The 7,944-nt window shown below is 42.2% G+C and overlaps 1 long non-coding RNA gene across 1 annotated transcript; it reads left to right on the top strand.

Moving 5' to 3' along the window:
• The first annotated feature begins 1,358 nt into the window (after positions 1–1,358).
• Positions 1,359–6,011, top strand: LOC146344326 (uncharacterized). The gene is made up of 3 exons (XR_014792608.1): positions 1,359–3,114; positions 4,662–4,783; positions 5,581–6,011. It is a non-coding gene; the product is annotated as an uncharacterized LOC146344326 (long non-coding RNA).
• Positions 6,012–7,944: the final 1,933 nt, after the last annotated feature.

Raw genomic sequence — 7,944 nt, 5'->3', positions numbered from 1 at the left:
AGGGGGAGAAGGGGGGAGGGGTAAAAGGAAGCACATGTAAAGGGAGTCTGTTGTGATCCTGCATGTAAAACGGAAGCAGAAAGTCCCGTTTTAAATGTGGGATTTTACACTGGTGTAGAGATGCTCCATTAATAAATTTGTTCTCTCTCTGTTGCTTGATTTTGTATGATTTTAATGGACATTTTGTGCTGATTTTAAATGGTGACTTGTCCCTGTCCTATCCTTTGAGATGTACTGGGCTAGAGAAGCATAAAGATGTAAAAAGTATACATAATGTTTGTATCGCAACACTACAACTATGGATGTTTGAAACCCGTCCTTTTATTTCCATAAAGTTTCCACTTTTCTGTCCCATAGTCTCAGATATTCACAGAAACTCCATGGAATATCTTGGTTATCTTTGCTGTTAGGAGTTGCAGGTATATACCGAGTACGTATCAAAATGTGCATCCAAATGCAGGTGCTGTTCATCCTCATTTTTAAACCCCCAGATTGCTGGGAGAATTATCAACAACCTCCGATATGCAGACGATACCACCCTAATGGCAGAAAGCGAAGAGGATCTAAAGAGCCTCTTGTTGAGGGTGAAAGAGGAGAGTGCAAAAGCTGGTTTGAAACTCAACATTAAAAAAACGAAGATCATGGCATCTGGCCCCATCACTTCCTGGCATATAGAAGGGGAAGAAATGGAAGCAGTGACAGATTTTACTTTCTTGGGCTCCAAGATCACCGCAGACGGTGACTGTAGCCATGAAATTAAAAGACGCTTGCTCCTTGGGAGGAAAGCTATGGCCAACCTAGACAGCATAGTAAGAAGCAGAGACATCACCTTGCCGACAAAGGTCCGTCTAATCAAAGCTATGGTTTTCCCAGTAGTAATGTATGGCTGTGAGAGCTGGACTATAAGGAAGGCTGAGCGCCGAAGAATTGATGCTTTCGAACTGTGGTGCTGGAGAAGACTCTTACGAGTCCCCTGGACTGCAAGGAGGTCAAATCAGTCCATCCTAAAGGAAATCAACCCTGACTGCTCATTGGAAGGACAGATACTGAAGCTGATGCTCAAATATTTTGGCCACCTAATGCGAAGAGAAAACTCTCTGGAAAAGACCCTGATGCTGGGAAAGACTGAAGGCAAAAGGAGAAGGGGACGGCAGAGGATGAGATGGCTAGATAGCATCACGGATGCAATGAATATGAACTTGAGCACGCTCCGGGAGAGAGCGCAGGACAGGAAGGCCTGGCGTGCTATGGTCCATGGGGTCACGAAGAGTCGGACACGACTGAATGACTGAACAACAACAACAAAGCTTGTGAAAGAGTTTTTGCATCCAGCCACCAATTATTCCCCCCCCCCCACAATGGAAAGTTAATCAGAGAAAATCAAACAGCATTTAAGCTGAGGTTAATTACAACCACCACCACCACAGCAAAAATCAAACCCGCTAGATTACTGTTCCACCCGAAGTACAACAGTAAGGGAGAGCGTCAGACTTAATTTAGTTTTCTGGCTTCTCTGGCCTTACAGCATTTTAACAACTTTCTCATGTCTGAATAGGACTCAGCTGAATTTGAAGCCAAGCAAGCTCTTTATCACTTTTCTATTTTGAATAGGCAAGGTTCCTAGAGGCAAAGATTTTGATTGTAAAGGGTCCTGAGTTATGCGTTAAGGGTTGAGATGCCAGTGTAGATCTGAGAGTTTAACTTTCAGGAGGCAGCAAAAAAGACTTTTTGTTGTAAAGATCCTTTGACTTCTTGACTCCGAGCTGTAAGAAATCTTTGTTTCTTTTTCTTCTTTGGTAAAAAAGGAGATTATCTACTGTAGAGCACCTATTATTTTACCTTTTCATTCACTGTAAACTCTGTTTTCATGCTTGTTGGTTCTTTCTATGCAGTCCTACTTGGTACTAAATGCTGACCTTTACTTTGTTGCCAGAGTAAATGTAAACCATTTTACCACTTCAAAGGACAAGCCCTGGACTTTTCAACATTTAAAAAGCCAGCTGGCATGAATACTTACCTGTCTACAGTAACATCTAACTACTTGTCAACTGTAGCTTTGCTAGCAAACTACCAAAATAAAGCTCTTTTCAAATTCCTAGTCCAGTGGTCATTTACTGCATTGTGAAGATGGCAGACTCCCAGCCAGCTGTGTGAGTAGATTATAGTTGCTTGAAATAGAGGGGGTGGGGGTGTGTGTTTTGCTTCAGACCATATCTACCTAATGGGATGGAATGCATTAACTAACTTTACCATGAACTGTTTCATGTAACATTAACTAACTTTTGTTTCTTTTGAAGGCCACTGCTTTCTTACTCCGTCTGGAAATAAAAGAGCTAGGTGAAACTGTTTTTTGTTCTTTCACTAGCAGAAGATGAAGGAATGAAAGATATCAGCTTGTGTTTACCATTGCCTTTGGTTTTAATTTTTGTGAGCTGCCCAGAGAGCTTCCGGTGTTGGGCAGTATAGAAATTAAATAAATAAAATTAAATCAATCAATCAACATAATGTGATTAATTTCTCAATTCCCATGTTTTATCGTAAGACAAAGATTTTTAAAAAATGGGGCCTGTATGCACCATCTGTCATCATGGGGTAACAATCCCTGAAGTCATTTGAATTCCTTATGTGTTTTATACATTAAAAGTGGGGGTGAGGAAATTAGCGGTTGAAATCAGGTGACAGAGTTCATAATCCCTAGTAAGTGTAGGGGCTATTGACATGTTCTTCTTTTAACCCCACAATAAAATAATACTAGGATTAGCTGCAATGAATGGAGTTCATAATTCCATAGAGGAACTATGAGCCCATACAGATGACCAAACTACTTTAGGATGATCTTTGATATCTGTTCCATCCTGCCACATGGCATAGTAAGGAGAATTTTACCTCTCATCAGGTGCAGATATGGAGTATGATTGTGGTACGATCAGTTGAAGTGTGATTGTCTGTATTTACCCACAGTGATAAGAAATGACCCAAGAAAAATGACAACTTGATACATGGATATAGATGGGAAGTTCGCAAGGAGTAATCTACTACACAGTGTAAACAGTTGGAAAGATAATTATTGGTATTATCCTGTCAACTCATACGGATAATTTTACTGCACAACAGGTACAAATGTGTGGCAAAAGATGTGGTAAAATGAGTTCAGAATTTACTATTTGTACATCAGGAACCCATGCACAGAAAGGCTAGGTTGGAGAGAATTTTAGTAAGGAACCAAGCAGTAATTGGTATATTAATCAACTAAAGTGTTAGTTGTTTAATTAGTGGGAACCAATTTTTATCAATGAGGGAAAATATTAATGGGGTTGCAAATAAAGGACATACTTGTTTATTTTTTGAGGCTATTTTGTGTTCTTCTAAAATGGAATGAAAGAGACAATATTAAAAATGGTTTTGCTTTCTAACAATGTGTGGTTATGGTAGATCGTGTTTATTGAATATATAATTTTAGCAAAGAGACCACCATGGAAGCACATGCTCTGTATTTTGGGCATATGTACATCTTCTCCCATGGACTCAACTCAGGAGAAATTTATTCTTCTGGTATCCAGCAAAGGCTGGATATTAACAGCACTAATTGGCTGGCTTGTGTCAGTCATGAAGCAACCTTCCCTCCCCCCGCCCCTGCCACCACCCAAAACATTTTTAGAGCGTAAAGCACTGGGAAATTATTTTTTTGCAGAAGAACATGCTATGCGCTTGAAAATAAAAAGAAAGCCATCAACCCACCTGAAACGGAAGGGCAGTGTTGCATTCAGAGACTGTACGCATATCCTTAGAGAAGCAGCGGGGTGGGGCAATGCTCATCCCGTAGCACATGTTCAAAGGTTTGCAGCTTTTGTTATCTTACACAGCCTTCAGTATACTGAGGTTGTGGACAGATGCAATGTACTTAAATGTAACTGATTAATTAGTTGATCAATTTAAAGACAGATGATTAGTCAGATAAACATGTTTTATTAATTGACAGCCCTGGTTTTTAGACTGTGGCTGTTTATATGCCAAATGGTACTGTCACTATGTTCCATTTGATTCCAAATATTAGAAGTTTTTCTACTAATAAACTAACAAAGAGTAGCCAGGGTAGGAATGGGAAAGAAACCCTTTTGGAGCCAAGGCTTTGGAAACCGTGATTATGTTGCTGCCCTCCATCCAGCAAAGATGACATGACAATGCATAATGGTTTTTAACAAAAGTGATTATCCATATGCCTTTCAAGCTTTGGACCAGTGCTGAGACTTGATATGGCTTTTATCAGGAACTAAAATGCAGCATTACCAAGTAAGCAGTAAATTATGTCTAAAGTAATTAAACAGCTGAAGCAGAGGAGTGGAGGAGAAATTGGATGGGGAGTAAGGGTGAGAGATTTTCCTTAAGCATTTTGATCAGGCAGTTGTCATCTACCATGAAAAAAGAGATGAATTCAGCAGTACTTAGCAATTCAAGACAGAGTGACTCCTTCTTTTAAAGTTGTGAATGTAGCATAAATGTGATAATTTGAACCAAACTGAATCTCAAGAGTGCACCAAAAAATGAATATATTAACGCGAATGTCTAAAAATTAGGTCTATATTTCCCTTTTGGAACATACACAAGTGAATGCTGACAATTACATTTTCAATATAATATTATGTTCCTTTCATTTATGGCAGATGGAGAGCTTCAGGATCCTAACTATGGCCCCTGCACTGGCAGACACTGAAGATACACTAGCACTGGGATTGCTGTGACAACCGTGGGGCTGTCCCAACATGTCATCGGTCAAACACATGTGGTGAGATTAGGGATGGGTGAGAAGGTCGTTTCAATTTAGTTTTGAAAAGAATTTACCAAAATGTTTCAAAGTTCTCTATATTAGGCAAAAAGAATTGAAGATTAAAAAAAAAATCAAATGTGGGTGAAACAGAATCCCATGGCTTTGAGTGATTAGCTCATAGAAGTCTGGGGTTGATTCCCTTTGTATTCAACTGTGTTAGTGCTTAATTACAGTTGCCACCACTTTTTTTCTGACAGGCTCCTCATCCTTTAAAAGCTGAAAAGCAGACAGGTCCATTGTGGTCCTCTCCATGCTGGGAATAGCTGTACCTATTGAATTTGGCTGATGCAAATGAGAGAGAATTTTGTTTCAGTTCGTTTTTTTATAGGAGTATACTAAAAATCACAAGTTTCATATTTGGGAGAAAAATAACTTGATACTTTAAAAATTTGATTGTGGAATGAAGCAAAACTGACAGATTTGGCCATCCCGGGTGGGACGCATTCTTGACTTGATTTTCTCAACAACGCAGGAGTGTGGTGAGCTGGGTTTGGAGGGTTTCATTTAAATGCCCTTGTCATGCTTGGATCACTTCCTGCTGCCATTTAGACTTAGAGGAGACATTCCTCTCTGCAGGTTTGGAATCTATTAGGATGGTCCACCACTGAAGCTTTATGAAATCTGCTGGATTCCAGAGGGCCCTTGGGGGGTTTCCTGTTGGCATAGCTGGTGCTCCTATTGATGCCTTCCTCGTTCTTTGGAATGTGGAGATTTGGGTGGGTGAAACTGTTGCTCCAAAATGTCGTCTCTTGCAGAGCAGACCGTGGCTGGCTCTCTAATATACTGGAGAGCCTGAGGATGATGAAGGAGGTAGGGAGACGGCTAGAACACAAGTGGCAGAAAACTCACTGCAAGTCTGATCATACAGTAGTAAGAGCTTCTTATCAAAACTACTCTGCGGCAGTGATGACAATGAAGAGGCAGTTCTTCACCACCACTGCATCCTTTACTCCCAGGCATTGAATGGCATATGATGGGTTATTTGCGTCAGCTGTCTTGAACAAGCCCAGTGCAGCATTTATTGAAATGGTTTTTATCGGTTTAAATTGTTTTACATTTTTGCATATTGAAATTCTTACGCTGTATTTTATTATCTGGTATCTGTGATTTTGATTTTGTGAACCACCCAGAAAGCTTTGGCTATTGGGCGGTATAGAAATTAAAATAATAATAATCCTCACAGTGCAATCCAGTGGCCATAATACTATCCAGCTTTTCTGGTGGTTTGGGAGTTCTTGCAGTCTACCCAACTCAGTATGTTAAGGAACTCACAAAGGCAGGCTGTGACACAGCCTTCCCCAACCTTCACATGGTACCAGTTTGTTTCCACACACAATTCAAAATCCTATAAAAGATCCTTGTTTTGCCCTTTAAAGCCCTAAACAGTTTGGGAACAGGGCATCTGAAAGACCATGTGCACTCATGTGATCCTGCCTGGCTGTTAGGATCTTTGTTGAAAGCCCAGGTATGAGTGTACTGTCTGAAGGAGAGTGAAAAAGTGTAGTGGGTGGTTACCAGTAATAGGGGTTTTCTTAGTGGCACTGTTAGGCACTTAAAAGATTTGGGGCACAGGCCCATAGGATGATGCAAATCTGCATAAAATCTGATTATGCTAACTTATATCCATATATGGAAATTTAGAAATACTAGATTTAAATTTCACAGAAGGCAAAGCTAGCTAATTAATTTCTCATCCAAATCACTTCAAATAAAATATTCCATTAATTTGCACCATGCCCCATGTCCCAGATCATTCTTAACTATTAGTTCTTCAATTAAAATTAATTTGCAATGGTGTGGGGGAAAATGCAAAAAAGGGAATGGCTAGTAGGTCATGAGCCCCCCCCCCCCAACTCTCACTCACTCACTGCTCCCCCGCATGGCAACTTTTCCACCAGATTCATCCAGAGCTCAGAAGAGCAGCTCCTCCTCCCAATACCTGCCAAACCCCAGGCTTCACATGGCAAGCAGCACCCCCATGGGGTAGTGTGCGCCATGTGACCAGACTCAGCCGGTGCTGAGAACAGCGGGCGCTCCTTCCAGTGCTAGCCAAGCCCCCTGCCACCCACATCCCTGCTGTTATCTCTGGTTTGAGATCAGAGATGCCAGCAGGGATCCCTCCAAGGGAAACCCCCTTTCCCTGGAGGAATTCAAGGACATTCCACAGGCCCAGAGTTTCCCCTCCCATGTCTACACCACGGTTTCTCCTCCCATGGTGTAGGCAGAGGGGGCTGCACACACTGGCCCTTCCCCAGCATCCCTGTATGCAATGCTTTATCAGGGTAGCTGATTGTAGAGAGCTGTGCTCATGTTCAAGCAAACTCAAGTAGAATACCTCTTTAGATCTGACTGCTCAAAACACGGAGGTCGGGGCCTGGGGTGGGCTAGCGCACACAGGGACATTGGGGGTGGGGCCAGGGCGTGTGACCTCATCTTCCTACACAGTTTTCACACATGCGCACGTGCACACACACACACGGGATTACTGGGAGGGGGAGGCTAAAGCCTCTTCCTCACCCCTAGTGATACCAGCTGAGTCAGGGGCACTGGATGAGCCTCCTCCCCACAGCGCCCCTGATCATTACTTCTGCTTCCTTTCCGGCTGCTTTGAGGGCGCCGCCCCTGCTGCTTTTAGCAGCACCAGCACAGCAATCTTTTCCCAACTGTGGGAAAGTGTGTGGGGCTTCCACAGGCCGCACAGTGTGTGTGTGTTCTATGCGTGCATGTGGCCAGCGGGGCACCAGTTGCCCATCCCTGGCTTAAATCTTACTAGTGGTGGTGGTGCATCCATGACAAGGATACGTTGATCACTCCCCAGCTCCCAGACCACTTCTTCCCACCATCAACCTTTCCCCAAATGATGCAGCACACATGCATCTGGGGGAAAACTGCCAGTGTGGGAAGGCTGAGCACCACTATTCATTTCCCCCTCAAAATGCTCCCTTGCTGCACTTCACAGCAGATAAAAAGCAGCCTGGGGTTCCAGATCCGTGTTTGTTGATGAACATCAGGTTTCACCACACCAAGAAAACATGAGAAGAAAATTATTGTCAAAGTGAGCTCTGTGGAGCTAAATATTTATTTCAATTATGTATAAAAATATATTTTCCAATATTATA

The sequence above is a fragment of the Heloderma suspectum genome, chromosome 5 (assembly GCF_057233095.1).
Source record: "Heloderma suspectum isolate Gila_16-S chromosome 5, 16-S_ref, whole genome shotgun sequence".
NCBI classification, from domain to species: Eukaryota; Metazoa; Chordata; class Lepidosauria; order Squamata; family Helodermatidae; genus Heloderma; species Heloderma suspectum.
The sequence above is the reverse complement of the archived record's forward strand: the minus strand, read 5'-3'. Positions and strand labels throughout refer to the sequence as shown.